This window comes from Ovis aries, chromosome 15 (genome assembly GCF_016772045.2).
Source record: "Ovis aries strain OAR_USU_Benz2616 breed Rambouillet chromosome 15, ARS-UI_Ramb_v3.0, whole genome shotgun sequence".
NCBI classification, from domain to species: domain Eukaryota; kingdom Metazoa; phylum Chordata; class Mammalia; order Artiodactyla; family Bovidae; genus Ovis; species Ovis aries.
In genome coordinates, this window is record NC_056068.1 from 26,400,874 (window position 1) to 26,420,570 (window position 19,697).

A 19,697-nucleotide genomic window follows, 5' to 3' on the forward strand; every position below is an offset into this window, starting at 1 on the left:
CGGTCCTTGCTTGTAAAAAGCACTGAAGTATCTGGTTCAATGTCAGTCTTTGTGGTTAAATGGTCTGTACCGATGTGCAGCACCCCTGGATCCAGGGAGTTCCAGCACATCCAGAGCCTAGCCTGGCTCCTCCCTCCCTCTGAGATGAGGCTGGCGGAAGTGGTTTGATGGGTGACTCTTCTGCGTCTGTGTTTCTCCTGCACTTCAGTAAACATACGGAGGATGGCCGCCACCCCTGAGCTCCTATGCCAGGCGGACTCTGTGCCAGCTGCTTTACCCGCTCTGTTCCAATGTCATTCCTGCCACAAATGTATGAACACGTTCAATAAAGAAGCTAAGTGAGAGAAGCAAACACTGCATGGTCCCACTTATATGTGGACTCTAAAAGAAAAATTTAAACTCCAAGAAACAGAGAGTAGAAGAATGACTGCCCAGGGCTGAAGGGTTGGGAAAAATGGAAGAGGTTCCTAACAGTAGACAGACTCTCAACTATAACACGCATGTGGTCTGAGGATTCATGTAAATTATGGTGACTACAATTATGGTGATCCACAATGGATCATATGATGGAAATTTGCTAGGAGAGCAAAACTTAAACATTTTCACCAAAAAGAAAGAGATAAATAGGTGAGATGATGGATGTGTTAATTAATTAGATGGGGGAATCCTTTCATGATGTGTACATATGTCAAATCATCACGTGGCACCCTTTAAATATCTTACAGTTTTGTCAATTGTGCTTCAGTAAAGCTGGGGGAAACAAGAAGAAGCTAAGGCTCAGAGTGAGGAATGGCTTGTCCAGGGTCAACCAGCCAGCAATGTGACCCCAGAGTGCAAGCTTTTCCCACCAGCCCTATCCATGTAAGTCAGTAATCTCTCAATCCCATCAGACACCATAGTACACAGATGCCTGGGCATCAGCTCCTAAATTCTGACTCTCAAAATCTAGGCCTGAAGCCAGGCATCTGAATTTTTAACTGACTTTCCAGTTAAAAAGTGTACAGGTGGGGTACAGGTGACACTGTTCACCAAGGCAGGAAAATAAGTACTGTTGTCTAGTGGCATGCTGTCATCCCATCCCTCCCCTAGTCCAAGGGCACCTCAAGGTCAGGGAGTGGATCTGAGTCACCACTGGGTCTCCAGCCTCAGTGCAAGGCATGGCACAGTTGCAGGATCCAGTGCATTTTTTGTGGCCATGCTGAGTCACATTGCGTGGCTTCCCTGTCTTGGTGGCTCTTCTACAGGTAGGGGCTGGCTAATCACACTCCCTACTGGCTCCAGAGACCCAACTCACAGAGTGCCCGAGGGTGTACGTGTGTGGCTAGTTTGCAACATGTGCCTCCTACCAGCACCTGTGTGCGTGCGTGCTAAGTCACTTCAGTTGAGCCAGACTCTTTGCAATGCTATGGACGGTAGCCTGCCAGCCTCCTGTGTCCATGGGATTCTCCAAGAAAGAATACTGAAGTGTGTTGCCATTTCCTTCTCCAGGGGATCTTCCTGACCCAGGGATCGAACCTGCGTCTCTTACGTCTCTTGCATTGGCAGGTAGATTCTTTACACTAGTGCCACCTGGGAAGCCCTACCAGCACCAGCAGGCACCCCCAGCTACCTTCTCGGGGCTCCCAATCTGCTGGATACTGTCCACCTGCCTCGCCCCCTGTTGGGTGTTTCTGTTCAGAGAAAGCTGGCTGAAAGTCGCTTGACCAGAAAAGCATAACTGGGAAGAAGGAGATGGCAGACAACCTCTATAGGACACTCTGAAACAGTGCAGCGTGACCACTGGCCAATCCTTGGTGTGAACCTGGATGCCCCCCAATCCCCACTGCTCCCATCCCTGTGTGGAATTGCCTTGTGAGAGTCACAGAGACAGAAAAAGTTTAATGAGGACAAACCCAAGAGACTCCTTTGTCACATGGCCCCAGCAGCATGTGCCTGCAAGAATCAATGTCATAGGACGTTACAAGGGTTCTGCAAACTTTGAGCCAAGACAGGTTGAATAGAAACAGTTCTCCTGATTATAGACCTTTTATGAGACTCATGTTCATCTGCCTGCTGATTATCTTTACAGATATTAGGCAGCATTTCTCAAACATTTTCTTGAATTTTTTCTTTCTGAAACTCTTTTTTGAAATTTTTCATTTTCTGCAAAAGTACTTTGAAAAATGATAATCTGGAATAATGATCTTTGCTCTAAGCCCCAATGTCCATTTTGCAGATTAAGAAACAAGAGTCAAGAAAGGAAAGGGGAGTTGCCAAGACCTCGCAGCTGGTCATGCTGGATGCAGGCCTTGGTCTCAGGGATGCTGAGTCGCTTCTGCTCCTGGGATCTCACCTGAGATCACCCCATGCCCACAGGATGGGCCTTGTAACCAAGGTCAACGTCAGCAACTTTAGAGTGTGAGCTTCTGGTGAACATCCTCTCCCTAGCAACCAACGTTTAACTACACTCAAAGGTGAGAAACAAGGTGAGTGGCCAGGGGAACACTCAGTCCTGCACATCCTGTGGCTTGACCAGCTCCACTGCCAGCACCTGTGCACAGCCCAGGGAGGAGAAACACACAGGATTCATGGGTTTCTGGAACTCACAGTCTGTGAGAGGTTAAGGAATACAGCTGGAACTGTTCAGCTGGAGCAAGGATAGGACTTGAATCCAAGGCTCCTGACTTCTTCTTCATCCACCCTTTGATGATTAGTCTGTCACTGGTGGCAGGAAGCTAACTCTCAGCTCACTATGTGGTAAGCGAGTACGGGCCCTGGCCGGGGCCCCTTAAGAGGCTGAGAAGCTCTTTGCTACCCGGCTCAGGGCAAGGTTCGCTCACCTCGCCCTCCAGGGATGGAGAGGCAGTATGAGTGATACATTCCCCCTGGTATGACAGTACGTGTCTAATTCTTTCTCAGGGCCTTCTTAAGCCCTTGGCCTCAATTATGCTCTACGACTAGCAAGTGACACAAATTAATTATCTGCTGGGAAAAGAAGGGCTTTCTTTTATCTGTTTGAAAGTAGTCACCTTCTCATTTCAAGGATTGGCCTCATAAATTCCAAGGAAGGACAAAGAAGATGGCTGCCAGTATGATGGAGGGAGAGAGAGCAGGAGGAGAAAAGATAGTCAGAGAGGGAGAGGGAGAGGGCAAAGAGGAGGGTGGGGCAGAGCGTGGAAATCCGCCTGCAATTCAGGAGACCCAGCTTTGATCCCTGGGTCAGGAAAATCCCCTGCAGAAGGAAATGGCAACCCACTCCAGTATTTTTGCCTAGAGAATCCCATGGGCAGAGGAGCCTGGCGGGCTACAGTCCCTGAGGTCACGAAGAGTCGGACAGGACTGAAGAGACTTTCACTTTCAAAGACATTATGCTAGAAGAATGTCGGTGGGGTACAAAGGAGGAGGTGCTTAAGTCTGCTAAGGGAAGAGATGGATGTCACTGTAGGCTGTACTATTTAATCTGAGTGTTCCATCATTCAGAAAATACAAGCTCCGTGAGGAAAAGAACCATCTTTGTTTAGTTCACCATCATGTCCCTAGTGCCTATCACAGTGATTGGCATGCAGTATGTGCTCAACAAACATCCGTCTGTTGAATGGATGGATAATCAGTAGGCGTTGGCCAGACAGTGGGGCAGGAAAAGCCGTCCAAAGAAGAGCGGCAGTGGGAGTGAAGACAGCTGTGATGAGCAGCCACTCTCTAGGTCTAGAGCATCACATGTGTGTTGAGGTTGGACAGGCAGCCAGGAGCTGAAGTTCTGTGCCGGGGGCCCTTGATCATCAAGAAATAACAGTAAATTCCTTTTACATAGAAAATCCCATTTCATCCTCACAGCCACTCTGTAAAGGATACAGGGAGGCTCAGAAGGCTTACAAGATCACAGAGCGGGAACCAGTACCTGATTTTGAACCCAAACCCTGTGATCTTTCTGTGACAAGGTGCTCATCCCTCAGGTATCTGCCTGGGATGATTCACACAACATAGTGATTTCCTTCTGGCCACTCATTATCCTCTGGGCTGGGTTCAGAGCACAGACTTGTGTTTTCACGGCAAATAAAGATGACAAATATGTTAAAAAGAAAATCCATATGACCCATTCCAAAGGCAATAGGTGGTTATTTGCTTCATCAGACACTCTTTGCAATTCTCTGTATCCCTGTAACTGCCTCTTTTTTTTTTTTTTGGCTCAAAGGTGGGTTTTTCAAGGCTAGCTGTAGACAAGGAGATGGGAGCTTCGTGTCATTTCCTAGTTGCTCCAGGTCAAAGGGAGAAAGAGAGAGAAGTGTTGTCGGTCAGTCCATAGATAGGCCCCAAGGATTGGCACTGACCTGGGCATGGTCCACCAGAAAGTGTGTTGAGAACAGGATGCAAAAGGCACAGAAGACACCATTTCCAGCCCTAAGAGGAGTGTATGCATGTGAGGGAGGCGACTAAGGGACGTGAGAAGAATGGATGACATGGGAAATAACTGGTCTTTGCGATGCTTCCCACTTGGGCGATGGGAGGCAGTGACATGGACTGTGAGGCCAGACGAATCTGGGTTTCATCCTAGACCTGCCTCTTGCTGGCCAGATGATCTCGCTATCAGAATAATACGAAATGCACATGGACAGCTGTACAGTCGATGCATGATCTCATCCCAATGGCAAGTACTGGGAAACAGTGCAGGATGAAGTACTTTTTGCAGATCCCATATTCTAGATGAGGAAATTGAGGATCAAAGTGTGATTTAGCTAAAGTCACCCTGAAAGCCATGATCTAAGACTTCTATACCCCAAATCCCAGGGCCTCCCACGGTGCTACATTGAGGAGGAAAAGCCAAGTTCCCCTGAGCAACACCGACAAGGCATCTTAGCAAGAATCAGACAAAAGCAGGGTATGGATCTTAGAGCCCCAAGGTCTTGTGCCAAGGGGTCTGGGGAAGGAAAAATGGAGTCTCATTAACATAGAGGTGGGGACCCAGGACTCCTGGGCTGTCTTCCTAGCTTCCTCCATCCTTTGCCCACTGCCCTTTTCTCCCAGGTTGCTGCCTAATTATAGAGCTGTTGATGCAAATTATTCTAATAACGGTGCTAATTTATGCACATTTACATACAATTTGCAATTCATTTCCTGTCCACATTTAGTCAAACTTCACTAATTCAGACAGAAGTGGGGAAGCCTGGTCTGAAATGAAGAGTCTAAATTATAGAATAATTCAATAGTTTCTCACAGGAGAGTCTGCTTCAAAATCAAGCATGCGAAGTAAAAGGAGGTATTGTCAAAATTTTCTTTGCAAATTCTTAAAATCTCCAAAACATGAACTCTCAGAAACTCAAAAGCCAAAAATTAATTCCTTTTATTTCTCTTTGAATTTGAGCTATGGAAGAAAAGACAATGGGTAAATAAAAGCTCTCTTTCTTCTCTTTCTCTCTGAATTTCTATAATGGAATTCAGGAAGTTCAAGTTCAATTATGTGATAGGATTCCACCTACTAACTTAGTCTGAACTAGTAAACGTCTCTGAGTGCAACATTCTCCACCCCTCAAAATATGTAGATTGGAATTACTTAACTGAGACATGAGAAATCATAAAGTATATTGGTCTTTGATATATGTGGGTCATATAGTTAATAAACATAATTCAGAAGGTGCAAAATGGCCACTGGGTCTGTGCAGCATACACTGAATGACGGCACTGGAAAAGAATCTGCTTCAAAAGTAATAATAAATGCACACAGTGTGTACAAAATTAATGTACACGTTGGCTTTGGTCGTGTAGCAGAAGCACATGTGAGTAGGAATTCTTGCTCAACTGATTTGTTAGGGGGAGCACTCTTAAGAGTGAGGGAAGCAGGAGAGAGCAGGGGGGCTGGAGAAGCAGAGTAGGAAGTAGAAAGTAGCTTCAGGCTGATCTCGTGGGAAGGCTCTACTCTGGCACTGAATGCACCAGTTAGTCCCACCCAGAGGACATTTGGTGTCCCCGTGCCAGTCAGTCACTGGCTGAGACCGTCTCTTTGGATGGAGGGGAATTGCCGGCTCCCAAGTCAGCCGCCCAGCACTCACAGTGCATACAGGGTGCCTGGGTAGGGCCCTGAGAACATCTCTTGCAGTCCACCTTCACACAGCTCTGACCCCTCACCTCTCCCATTGTTTACTCCATCCAGACACGGTGTCTCCAAAATCCTGAAGGGTCACAGTTTCCTGGAAAACGTTGTGAAGGAGGGTGACTAGAATGATTCGCATCCCTGATATTTGCTCCCGAGGCCATGTCACTGCTTAGTATTTCCCCCTCCACCACCCATTTTAGATCTCACCTTTTAGCACTTCCATTGGTCCAAGTAACTCATCTAGGGGTTGACCTACCTGGCTCTGTCCAAGCTAGGGGTCTGCTAACATCACCTGATAAATGCTATATAGCAGAATTCCCCAGAGTGGAATATGCTGCCTCTGAAACCCTAAGAAGCCCACTAAGTGTTATCTGTCTTGACAATAAGAGGTACAAGGAGAAATATCTCATCTTGAGAAGGGGCCACATCTATGCTATTAATCCTCTAAAAGCATCAGTGATATGGAATTCTCTAGAACCTAAATCGCCAGGGTTTCTCGACAACCCTCTGGAATGCATGGATCTTACCAAGGCATCCAAAGTATTTGTTACTTCTCATTGAGTTCAACTAACATGATGGCATTAATACCATAGACCATTCTGACATTTTATCCAATATCCAGATGGTGTAGGACATTTTGGACCATGTTAGAAGCAGAGAATTCACATTTCCCCTGAGACAAGAAGGTGAATATATACTGTTGTCTGTTTCATATGAATGGCAACTGCTTTTGATCATCCTTGCTTATGGGTATATATATAAAAGAATGTATTCATCAGATCAATAGCTACATTACCATTTATCCAAGGCCATTTAATCTCCTCTAGTAAATAAGGATGACTGATAAAGCAGCTACAATACAATCGGGACTACCTTGCAGTAGTCCACTCTCCTTTGTCACAATCCACTTGTGTTTTGCAGGGGCCAGACTGGTAAATTACATGGGACTATGACAAGGAACCACCACCTCAGCATCCTTTAAGGCACTGATCTTTGCCATCCTCCCTGGAATGTGATATCATTGTTGGTCTTCTAGTGGAGGGAGAGAACATTCATGGGGGTCCTACTTGTCTTTCCCATTCAATAGTTCTTACACTATAGGTCAAGGAACCAAGGTTATACCTCCTACTAACTATGTCCATTCCAATTTTATTTCAGTAACCAGAAAAGTGGGCTTCCCTGGTGGCTCAGCTGGTAAAGAATCCGCCTGCAATGCAGGAGACCCTGGTTCAGTTGCTGGGTCAGGAAGATCTCCTGGAGGAGGGCATGGCAACCCACTCCAGTATTCTTGCCTGGAGAATCCCATGGACAGAGGACCCTGGCGGGCTGCAGTCCACGGGGTCACAAAGAGTCAGACATGACTGATGAGCTAAGCGCAGTGCAGCAACCAGAGAAATGACCACTTGGTGGATATTTTGAGACACTTGGAAGCCAGAATTTCATTTATTATCTGGTCTCCTCTGACCTCACAGAAGTGTCATAACCATGCTTTGTGTCCCTAGGTGTTGGAGTCAACTCGGACCTTGTCTTCAACAAAACTTACAAGGCTCTGAGTGTTAATTTTCCCAGTGCCTGGTTATGCCAGTAAATGACTATAGGTGCTTTGTGGGGTAACTTGGGTGATCAGTTACCCTACAAAGTATATACAGGTGTATACAGTTTTCTGCTATATACACTTATCATAGTGTCACAGGCCCCTTTTATGAGAACTTGGCCTCTCCTTTAGTCAATGAGTTTTGGGTTTGAGAACTGGTTCACTTCTGAAAGCTAGACAAGGGGTCATGTTTTTCTATTAGAGAAGCTGAACTTGGCCTTATGTTCATCCATCCTTGATCTCTTTCTCTTACTACCTATTAAGCAGTATCCCTGCTGGCTGCCCATCTATTTTGCTTCTAGGAACACCATGATCCATGTACCACTTTCAAAAATCCCTGCAGACCAGGCTCTTCTGATTGCCACCTCAACCTTGTTACCTGTTTCAGTAATCATGTCCACCTTGCCTCTGACAACTGGGTGCTATCACCAGATCTCTGCTACTCTGGAACATTCTAATATTTTATAGGGAGCCCGGTGTGTAACAGGATCTCCATCAGTCCTAATACTGAGCCCTCTGGGGGTATCCCCTCCAGCCACCTCCCCTACCCTCCAAAAACGACAGTTAGCTGGTGGATTTTCCCGATTATATAACAGACTCATTCTAGGATGCCTCTTTCTCTGAGCCTTTTGATCCCTCCCTATCCAGTTCAACATGGCAATTCTGGCAACTCTGTTTTGTTTAATGTGGGCCATCACTTTAGCCAAGCTTCCAAGAGCCATCTTAGCAGTGATTTAAAATAGAAGCTCAGGGCCCTTGCCAGGGTTTGTATGCTGTGTCATGGGAGAGTGCCCTGTATTGGAAAACCCTCGGTAACAGCTTTGTATTCTGGCCCACACCCCAATGCAGGCCCTTCTGGGCCCATTCCTGTTTCCTGCCACTATATTATAGCCAGGTACTCTTGTATCTCTGGATTCCTCTGACCCCTTAGCCAGGCCCAGCAATTCCCTAGTCTGGCCTTGCTGAGATTTGACCCTAATCTATGGTTCTGATGACCAGAGGGGAGGGGGAGGGGGAAATCTGAGGAGGGCAAGCATTGTCCTTCCTTAATGCCTCACTTGAAGCCTCTGTATCACCTTTAAGCAAGTCCTTTGCAAGGAAGAGAAGGCCATTTGTGCAGGCCCAAATGATTCAGGGAACTCTGGGGAATCAGCCGTAAGTACGTTGATACGGGTATCCCCACTCCAAGAATCAAGGTCCTACAACTTCCCTATTAGGGCTCTGGTCTCAGCATCGATGACTTACCTTGGCTGAGAATTTAGTCTCCTCTGAAGTTTTGCCACTCCTACAATTAAGTCCTATGCCTGCCTGGTTTTTAGCTCTGTCTGCTTCTGGCTACAGGTAAAAAAAAATTCTCTTTAAATGCCACAACTTGGCTTTAAATTGTTTGTAGATTTGAGCTTATCATTTCCTCTCTCCAGCAAATCAATGGTGCTTAGCAAAGTCACCCAATTCTGTAGTCTTTCTGGTTGTTATTACCCTCATTCCTTCTGTTATGAATTGAATTGTGTCTCCTCAAAAGTCTTCTGTTGAAACTCTAACCCCCAGTGTGACTGTATTTAGAGATAGGGGCTTTGAAAGAAGTGAATGAGATTAAATGTGGTCATAAGGGTGGGGCCCAAATCCAATAGGATTTGTGTCTTTTTATAAGAGAGAGACACCAGAGACATCTGAGTACAGAGAAAAGGTCACGTGAAGACACAGCAAGGTGGCCATCTGCAAGCCAAGGAGAACAGCTTCAGGAGAAACCAAATCTGCCAACACCTTGATCTTGGACTTCCAGATCACAAGATTATGAGAGATGAATTTCTGTTGTACAAGCCACCCAGTCTGCAGCAACCCAAATAGGCTAACACATCTTTCAAATTCCCAAGACTCTAAACCAGACAGTGCATCCATTTCCCAGTTCATCATGATAAAAATTTTAGCACTGATTGTGCTGCAGACTGCCAGAGACCATTAAAACTCCATGTACCACCAGCAATGGGGGCTCCATTGCAATCCAATTCTAGAATCCCATGCTTAGCATCTGCTTTTTGTTTGTTTGCTTGCATACGTTTTTAGAATTACTCTTGATACAAAATGGCTTAGTTTGAGATCTCCAAAAAGTGGAGACTTAGATGAGGACTTTCATTGATTTATTGAATTCACCTGCTAATGCAGGCGACCTAGGTTCAATTCCTGGGTCAGGAAGATCCCCTGGAATAGAAAAAGACAACCTACTCCAATATTCTTGCCTGGGAAATCTCATGGACAGAGGAGCCTGGAAGGCTACAGTCCACGGGGTGGCAAAAGACTCAGACACGACTTAAAGACTAAACAACAACAATAAGCTCAAGAGAGGGGAATGGAGGAAAGCAAAACAGGAGGAGGGGTCAAAGCTAAGCAGGAATATGCCCTTGTCTGAAAACTAGCTTCATTTTGATCTCATTAAGAGGTCTTCAGTGCAATTCTACCATAGAAATTGTCCCACTTTTAAGCAAGAGGGTTTCCCTTTTACACTGTGCCAGTCATCCCCTGATGTCTGTCACTGGGGAAGAGAAGATGGGTGCAGAGCCTCTAAGGTGCTCCTATTAGACCAAGAGAAATTCTCTGGAAAGAAGGCAGCTGATACATGTTATAAGCCAACAGTTACAGCAGCTGGGAGATGGGAGCACCAGCCAGTGAAAGTTATCTGAGTGGGAACCAACAGCATCAATATCTACAAAGAGATAGATGGAAGGGGGTGGATAGATAGATAGAGATAAATAGGGATGAATGAATAGGTAGATGGAATGGATGGGTAGATAGAGAGAGGGGGTGGATAGATAGATTGATAGATAAAGGGAGGAAGGAAAATAGAAACAGAGATGATAGATTGTAGGTAAGTAGACAGGTGTGTCGGTAGGTGGTAGACAGTGTTTTGTAGGAATTAATAGAGCAAGAGAAGTCTGGAAAGAATCAAACCAACATATGTCTGCCAGATGAAAAAACCACAAATGGCCTCATTGCATTCTGTCCTCCCTAACATATCTCTTTGGAATCCAGCATACCAGTGCACACTGCTAACGATGGTTAGAAAGGATGCTACAGTCACACAGATGAGGTTCTTTCGTTCCAGGTCAAGCTGCCCAGCAATCAGACCCTGAGATTAGTGGGCAGGAAGATAATTTTGGAGTATTCATGGGATCAACCCCTGTGGGAAAGGAAAGAAGCAAGACTGGGCAGAGGGAGGAGCTGGGCTGAAAGGCTGCAGCGACATCACAGGGACCCAAAACTAGAATGGCATCTCAGAGCTGAACCAAGCTGAAGTAGTGACCAGGCCTTGACACCTTTACATGGGCCAATCATCAGATGCAGACCACCCCACACAAAGGCCATGACTTTGGTGAGAAGACTCTCTTCAATGATAGCAATGATTCCTCAGGAGGGTTAACAGGTAAGAGCTGTCAGCTGACAACCCTCCAAACAGCCAGCAGAGTGCCTCCTTCAGTCCTTCAGAAGGTTTGGGGTTGCACCGCACAGCATCTGGGATAATCACCTAACCTAGTCCAGGGGAGAGGGGAGGTCTCTGTGATGAGATGGCACATCAGCTGGACCTTGACAGAGAGTGGGCGTTAGGTGCCACCTTGCGGGGAGGGTGTTAGGTACCACCTGGGGGGCCAGGTACCACCTTGCTCCCCTCTTCAATGCCAGATGAGGAAGCCCTCAATTAGGCCGTTTCACGCTGAAGACTTTGGGGGAAAGAAACAATTAGGAGCCATTAAGTAGGATACCTGTTCTCTCTCTTTTGTTTTCTCTTTTAAAAACAAGCTAGAAAATATGCCTTAATTAACCTGCTTTTCATTTGGAAGACAGCAGCAGAGCTTCTGAACATGTCAGTGGCTTGAAGATGAAATGGAAGAGAGCTTGTCAAACATCTCCCTAAAAGGGCAGAAAAGCAAAATCGGGAGGTGAAAGGTTGGGTGGGCGGATTGCTCAGACTCAAGAAACTCTCCACCAGGCACTAATTGGACTGCCAAGATGCACTGGGGCAAAGAGGAGAGATGCAGAGAAACAGCTTTGCAGCCAGGGGTCAATGATGAAGCCAGAGAGAGGCACAACCAGGACCCTCCACAGAGCAAGCGCCTGAGGACCAAGCAGGGTTTCCAACTGAAGCTGGAGCAGCCCACGGGGGCTGATGCCCATTGAACTCCTGATTTTAGGCTCTAGACCACATTTCTCCCCCTCACCACCCCTGTCTTGCCTGCACCCTTTCCATCTGCAGCCTCACTGCGGGGATTGCTGGTGGGGAATAGGGGAGGATTTCTGAGCACAGCATTTCCAAGGAGGAGGCTGAGGAGGAAGACCAGGAAGGGCAGGCTCCTGAAGGATCTCAAGGGCAAGGTCAGGGTCATGGAAGAAGGGGAGGGATGGTGGTGAATGCTGCTAGGGTCAAGCAAGGAAATTCACTCACAGCTTAGGGACAGGAGAGAAAGCTTAGTGTAAGAAATGGGGTATGTTCATACATGCGTGCTAAATCACTTCGGTAGTGTCAGACTCTCTGTGACCCTATGGACTGTAGCCCACCAGGCTCCAGGATTCTTCAGGCCAGAATACTGGAGTGGATTGCCATGACCTCCTCCAGGGGATCTTCCCTGCCCAGAGGTCGAACCTGAGTCTGCTTTGTCTTCTGTATTGACACCACCTGTAAAGTCCTAGGGGGTGTGTGAAGGTAAAGACAGGAGCTTGTTCGCCCAGCTCCGTCTCCACTCTCTGTTCCTCTACTTCCCACTTCTCAGCAGAGCTTTCTTAGCAAGTTAGGTGGGCCATGAAATGGACTCCCATCCTGATTACCCAGCTCCACTGCTCCCCACTGTTGCCCTGACCGCTGCCCAGAGTGTGTCCCCAGAGGGCGGAAGGCCAAGCTGCAGATCTATCAAGCCTCCCTGGTTAATTTTATTGCCATTCTCCTCCTTCCTGGTTCTTTTTTGGAGGCAACTCTTTGGAATCCAGAGTGTATTTCCTTGATAGCTCGAACATTTTTCTAGAAAGAAGCTCTGTTCGGGGGCCTGGTGTCATTCATTCATTTATGGATTCCATCCTCTCCTGTGTATTTATTAATTTCTCGAAGGTTATTCAAGCACCTAGTATGCCAAATATCAGGCTTCCCAGATGGTGCTGAAAATGCAGAAGATATAAGAGATGTGGGCTTGTTCCCTGGGTCAGGAAGATCTGCTGGAGGAGGGTATGGCAACCCACTCCAGTATTCTTGTCTGGAGAATCCCATGGACAGAGGAGTCTGACAGGCTACTCTCTGTAGGGTCACAAAGAATTTGACATGACTGAAGCAACTTAGCACCCTTGCACATATGCCAGATACAGTGTTCAAAATGAACATTATGCAATTCCTACCCCTTTGAGCTCATGTCTACTGGAAGGAAGAGACTCATAAGCCAGTATGCATACTGTTATAGAAAGTGAAGTCGCTCAGTCGTATCCGACTCTTCGTGACCCCATGGACTATATCCTACCAGGCTCCTCCGTCCATGGAATTTTCCAGGCGAGAGTACTGGAGTGGGTTGCCATTTCCTTCTCCAGGGGATCTTCCCGACATAGGGATTGAACCCGGGTCTCCCACACTGCAGGCAGATGCTTTACCCTCTGAGCCACCAGGGAAGCCACCTATTATAGAAAAAGCCACTGTTATAGAACCATCCTGCAAAACAAATGGAGAGAGAACTTCTGCCTTGGACTAGAGTATGGGCAAGATTTGATGGGAACTGGGGTGTTAAGGGTTAAGTGAGCACTGACCAGACATAAAAGGAGACGAGAAGTCTTTAAACCTGAACCTAATTGTTTTAGATCTTATCTGACTCTGCTGGGCTGTCATAACAAAATACCAAACCCTGGGGAGCTTAAACAACAGAAATTTATTTATCCAAGTTCTGGAAGCTCAAGTCTGAATTCAAAGTGCTAGAATGACCAGGTTCTTGCAAGACCTCTCTTCCTAGCCGGCAGGTTGTCAGCATCACTGGATCTGTACATGGTCTTTCCTTGGCATGGGCAGGAAGAGAATGAGAACAAGCTCTCTTATAAAGGCACTAATCCCATCATGGGGCCCCATCCTCATGATCTCATCTCAACCTAATTGCATCCTAAAGGTCCCACCTCCAAATCCTGTCACACTGGGATTAGGGCTCCAATGGGTGAATTTTGGAAGTGTACATTCAGTCCATAACAAATGTGGAAAACTAGTGAAGATTTTTCAGAGAAGGCAATGGCAACACACTCCAGTACTCTTGCCTGGAAAATCCCATGGATGGAGGAGCCTGGTAGGCTGCAGTCCATGGGGTCGCTAAGAGTCGAACACGACTGAGTGACTTCACTTTCACTTTTCACTTTCATGCATTGGAGAAGGAAATGGCAACCCACTCCAGTGTTCTTGCCTGGAGAATCCCAGGGATGGGGAGCCTGCCATCTATGGGGTTGCACAGAGTCGGACATGACTGAAGTGACTTAGCAGCAGCAGCAGCAGCAGCAGCCTCAAATTGGGTGATGGGTAAGGATGGTCATAATATTAATACTGCAGTCAAAAAGAAAGGTTCAGCTTGTGAGGGTCCCCTTTCCTGGCATTCATTGTTTGGTTATTCTTCCTCCAGGAGGTGAGGGGATTTAGGATTTAGGAGCAAAATGCAAGACGTACTATGGTCTGGATTGCAGTCATATTAGATGACCCCTGATAAACCCCTCTCAAATTTTGGCAAGATGTAAAAGGCTGAGCTTGCCCATTGGGTAAGGAAATGAGAAGAAAAGTCCTCCTAGGAGCCATAGAAATAAGTCAGAGCCGACGTATTCATTGCAGACTGGCAGCCTCCACCCGGATACCCAGATCACACTGGATTACTTAATTTAGATGACCATATATACCGGTTCATGAGGAACAGTCTGATTTATACTTGTTTTTCAGTCATGGTTAGTTACATAATCCCTTTCACTCTCAAAAGTGTCCCAGTTTGGATGCTAAAATTTAAGTTTACCTTCCACATTAACCTCAGCCTTCCTTCCCACTGAGCCCAGATGCAATCTGAAAAATCCTTCTCAACTCTGCCTACTTTCTAAGCAATAGCTATCCATCAGTCAATCAGGTATTGAAATCTACTTGCCACCTTGGACAAAAGAAAGGACGTAGGTCCAGTATTAGCTGGGCAATCCCAGGCATGCCACTTGTCCTCTGGGAGCCTTCATCTCTTCATCTGACAATTGTAATAATAGCATTACCTACCCTCGGGGCTAGTGTGAGCCGCAAATGAGATACTGCATAGCAAAGGACCACACAGACGGTGGAGTCTTTGTGATTATTCAAGGGTGAAACAGTTGGCATTGTGGTCTCAGGGTCTTGGCATTTCCCTTGCTTCTGCTCTAGGAGGAAACCAGGATCCTCCTTGGGAAGGAGGCTGCTGATGCCAGCAACTCTTCCTGGAGCTTAAGCCTCTCCTCCTCTAATCCTCTTCTCCTTTGGAGACAAACAACAAACCCCTCCATCGCCCCCGCCCCACAGATCAACTCCATCAAGAAGCAAGGCTTCTCTTTGTACTACAGCAAACACATGTCTCTTATTGATGCTCCCCTGGGACCCTCTGCAGCAACACACACAGAGCTTTGAAGTTGCGAGTGTGTTTAATGCGCCAGGGTCCCGTCTCGGTTCAAGGACAGTATTTTAAGTCCCTGAGAAGATGGGAATAAAGTTTTGAACGCAGAAAGAAATAGATTCTTAACAGACTTAAATGATAAAACATCACAGTCCCCATCCAATTGCAGCAGCCAGCTCTGAAGAGAGACCAAAGGAAGAAACAATTGATTGGGAAGCCTGAGTTCTTTCCCAGCCATGGGCCAGGTGCTGCCCTAACTTGGCACCATCTCCTTGACTTGTGACAGGCAGGGACCAAGCTTGAGGATGTGGCTGCTGAGGAAGGGGGACAGGGAAGCGAACCTAACTGAGGTATGGAGGACAAAGACATCGTGTGGGGATGTGACCCTTGAAAGATTCCTGCCTGAAGGAAGTGTCATCTAGCTAAATCATAAAAACCCAAAGTGGGGAAGTAAATTGCCTGACCTAGAGTCATCCATTAGAGCAAACGCATCTTTTTTTTCCCCCATCAAATGAACTACATTATATCAGAAACAAATTGTAAACTTGACTGCTGGTGCAAAAGGAGTCCAGGCTTCAGGAAGGAAGAACAAAGGCAGTCTTCTGAGAGCTCCTAGAAGACAGAGATATGAGGCAGATGACTCCTGAGATGGTGGTCTCCTCGAGAATTCTGGAAAGACCTGGCCCAGAGCCTGGGTGAAGAACAGGCTGAGCATCAGCAAACCAACTCCCTCACCTGTGCTGCAGACAGAGGGACCCAGAAGATGTCTGGGCAGGGGAAGGGGCCACATTGGGAGGCCAGGGTGAGCTTATTGGTACCCAAGATTTGGGAAGGACCAATTATTCTGAAAGAGTAAGGCCAACAGCCCCTGTTCATGATCAAGGGGTAGACAGGGAGATCATTTCACAGTCTCATCAAGAAGTTTGGGTCTTATCCAACTTCAGTTCAGTTCAGTCACTCAGTTGTGTCTGACTCTTTGCGACCCCATGAACCACAGCAAGCCAGGCCTCCCTGTCCATTACCAACTCCCAGAGTCCACCCAAACCCATGTCCATTGAGTCGATGATGCCATCCAACCATCTCATCTTCTGTTGTCCCCTTCTCCTCCTGCCCTCAATCTTTCCCAGCATCAGGGTCTTTTCCAATGAGTCAGCTGTTTGCATCAGGTGGCCAAAGTATTGGAGTTTCAGCCTCAACATCATTCCTTCCAATGAACGCCCAGAACTGATCTCCTTCAGAATGGACTGGTTGGATTTCCTTGCAGTCCAAGGGACTCTCAAGAGTCTTCTCCAACACCACAGTTTAAAAGCATCAGTTCTTTGGTACTCAGCTTTCTTTATAGTCCAACTCTCACATCCATACATGACCACTGGAAAAACCATAGCCTTGACAAGATGGACCTTTGTTGGCAAAGTAATGTCTCTGCTTTTCAATATGCTATCTAGGTTGGTCATAAATTTCCTTCCAAGGAGTAAGTGTCTTTTAATTTCATTGCTGCAATTGCCATCTGCAGTGATTTTGGAGCCCCCAAAAATAAAGTTAAGTTATCCAACGTAACTTGGCAAAATCAGGGATATAATCCCCCTGCTTCTCTCAGGAGTGATCTGATGCAAGGGGGGTGTTTTACATTGAGCTAAGGGCATCTTAGTGAACTTTTCTGAAAGCAAGCACAATGCTCGACATACACCAGGTCAATATTTCAGCCTCATCCTCTCATTAGAGCAACCTGGGTTGCTTTATAAAAATATCCATGTCTGGGAGTCACTCCCAGTATCTCTGATTTAACTGGTTGGTCTGGGAAAGAATCTGGGAATGTTTTATAACTCTCCAGAAGATCTGAAGTGGAGTCAAGGCCATGAACCATTGTACTAGTTCATCTGTGAATGTGAACTGAATGAGTGAAAGAACCAGTGAAGGGATGGAAGGATTGGAGGTGAATGCCAGCCCTCACTCACAATGGCGGCATGCACTGCAGGACCACTGGCACCGGCATGAGATAGTGAATGGGCCTGCTCAGGGGGCCAGGTTATCCACCCCAAGGCTCTTGGGTAAACCCGACATCAAAGCAAAAGGAAATTGATTGTTACTGAAAGGATCTTCCCAATAAACCATCGTAGTCGGGTGTGTCATCCTCTCTTCCCTGCCAAATTCTGTTTAGGGTACTGTTATATGTCTCTCTTCATTTTATTTGCGTAACAAACCAGGGTCATCAGAAAAGTGTTTTTAATCTATATTATGGAATATAGATATATCTATAATACAAAAAAGAGGTTTTATCTATATCTCATGAGTGAATAAAATTAAGTGCCCCCTCTCCAGAGAAGATACATATTGCCCCAGGTCACTCATTTCTCTGGTGCGGAACCAAGGACTCTGTGTTCTGGACTGGGTTCACCTTTCCAGCTTTCACTGAGGGTTAAACTGGCAGTCTGACCTCTTCTTCCCAACATCTATATATATATTACCTTGTTCCCCAGCACACAAGGGGGGGGGGGGCAGCACAACCAGGCATCCAACTGGGCAGAAGTCAAACTCAAGAGGGTCCCATTACCTCCACTGTGACCTTGTAGTGATGATGAGGAAATGTAGGATCCTGAAGGTTGAGTCACAGTTTAATAAACATCTCCACCATTGCGTGGAGCCTGATTTCTGTTGAGGCCCAATGTCTTCTTGAACTCACTTGTTGAGCGATTGCAAATTTCTTTGAGTGTCTCACGGGAGATGGGTACCCAATGCAGGTTGAGCAAGATGCAAACACAGGCGTCTTAGATGGATACCCTACCTCCTTCCCATTCTCTCCCTCCCTCTCTCTCTCTCTCCTGTGTGCATGTGCGCACGTCCTCCTCACAATGCCATAATGTCTATGTAAATTGGATCTTTAATATCCTTCAGATAAATGGCTTCAGAAAGAACATGGATACAATAGTCTGTCTCTGAGTTAACATGATAGGCTCTGCCTCCCAAATTGGCTCAGAGAAATTAGCAGGAAGGAAAGAAGGATCAGACGAAATAATAACCTGCTTACCTGCTCATTAATTTAATCTCTGCACCCCCACCCTCTTTTCGCCTTGTGGTTTCACTACCCATAAAATAACTAGATAACTTCCAAGTCCTAGATGAAAGGGAAACTAGGTCTGGAAGCTCTAAGATTAAAGGAGAATTTTTAGGATTAGTCTTTGATTTTCTCCTCTCTCTCTTTTTCCTCTCTCTTTGTTCTTTTTTATCTCAGAGGTGACTGCAGAGGCGTCTCCTTCTGTCCTTCTCTCTGCTGAGCTGGTCAACCCAGAGTCTCCTTTGGCAGAGGACACCAGCAATTTGGGACCTAGGATGGAAAGTGGAGGGTGGGACTACTTTCTGGGAAATTGCCCACCAAGGCTCACTGGAGTGTCTGTGGTTTGGGTGATGTACAAGTACAGGAAACTGTTCCCTCCTCAGAGTGTAAGCGGGACCCCTTCTTGCAGATTCTTGGGTACCCTTCTCTATACCTTTCTTTCTTCATAGCTCTTGTGTTGAGGCAGGAAAGACTCCAATCCATCTAGTCTACAGAATCTTAGGAGATTTCAATGATGTCATGATGCCTGCACCATCATGGGAAGTGAAGTCGCTCAGTCATGTCCGACTCTTTATGACCCCATGGACTGTAGCTTACTGGGCTCCTCTGTCCATGGGATTTTCCAGGCAAGAGTACTGGAGTGGGCTGCCATTTCCTTCTCCAGGGGAACTTTCTGACCCAGGGATCGAACCTGGGTCTCCTGCATTTTGGTAGACGCTTTACCGTCTGAGCCACAAGGGAAGCCCAACCATCATGGGAGCAGGACTGCAAACATCTCCGACAGTGCTCAACATGGTGTGCTTCAAACAAGTTTTACGTGTATCACAAGGACCCCTCCCAAGGTCAATGCCTTCCCCTTGTTATGATCAGAAAAGATGAGACAGCCTGCTTCTATACTTTGGGTCCCATTCAACGAGTTTGCATTTGGATTGTTCTGCTCTTTCTGAAAGCTCCTGGCAGCTCAAGTGTTGAGCCCCTGTCTGAATGTACTGAGTAACCAGGTCTCTATTCATTACTCTGGCTCCAGGGTGTCTCTTGCATCCTCCCCAAAGTCTAGTGAGAAGAAATCAGATAAGATACATAGATACTACATTCAGTTAGTGGAAGGTGAAGTCAAAACCTTTTAAAACAGAAGACATTACGGATCGTCATCATCAGACTCTGCTCAGAAGGTAGAAAGCCCAGAGTGATGAAGGTAGAAATATATACCAAGCAGGAGTTTGCCCTGATGCACACATGGGGTATCTTTAGAATGGCTCCTCCAGTTCTACCAAAACCCCTTCATACAAGGGGTTTTCTATCTAAAACTTCCTCTCAGGTCAGACTTCTTCAAAACAACGTGAACTTCTCCACTGTAAGTGCTAAGGTTCAGCA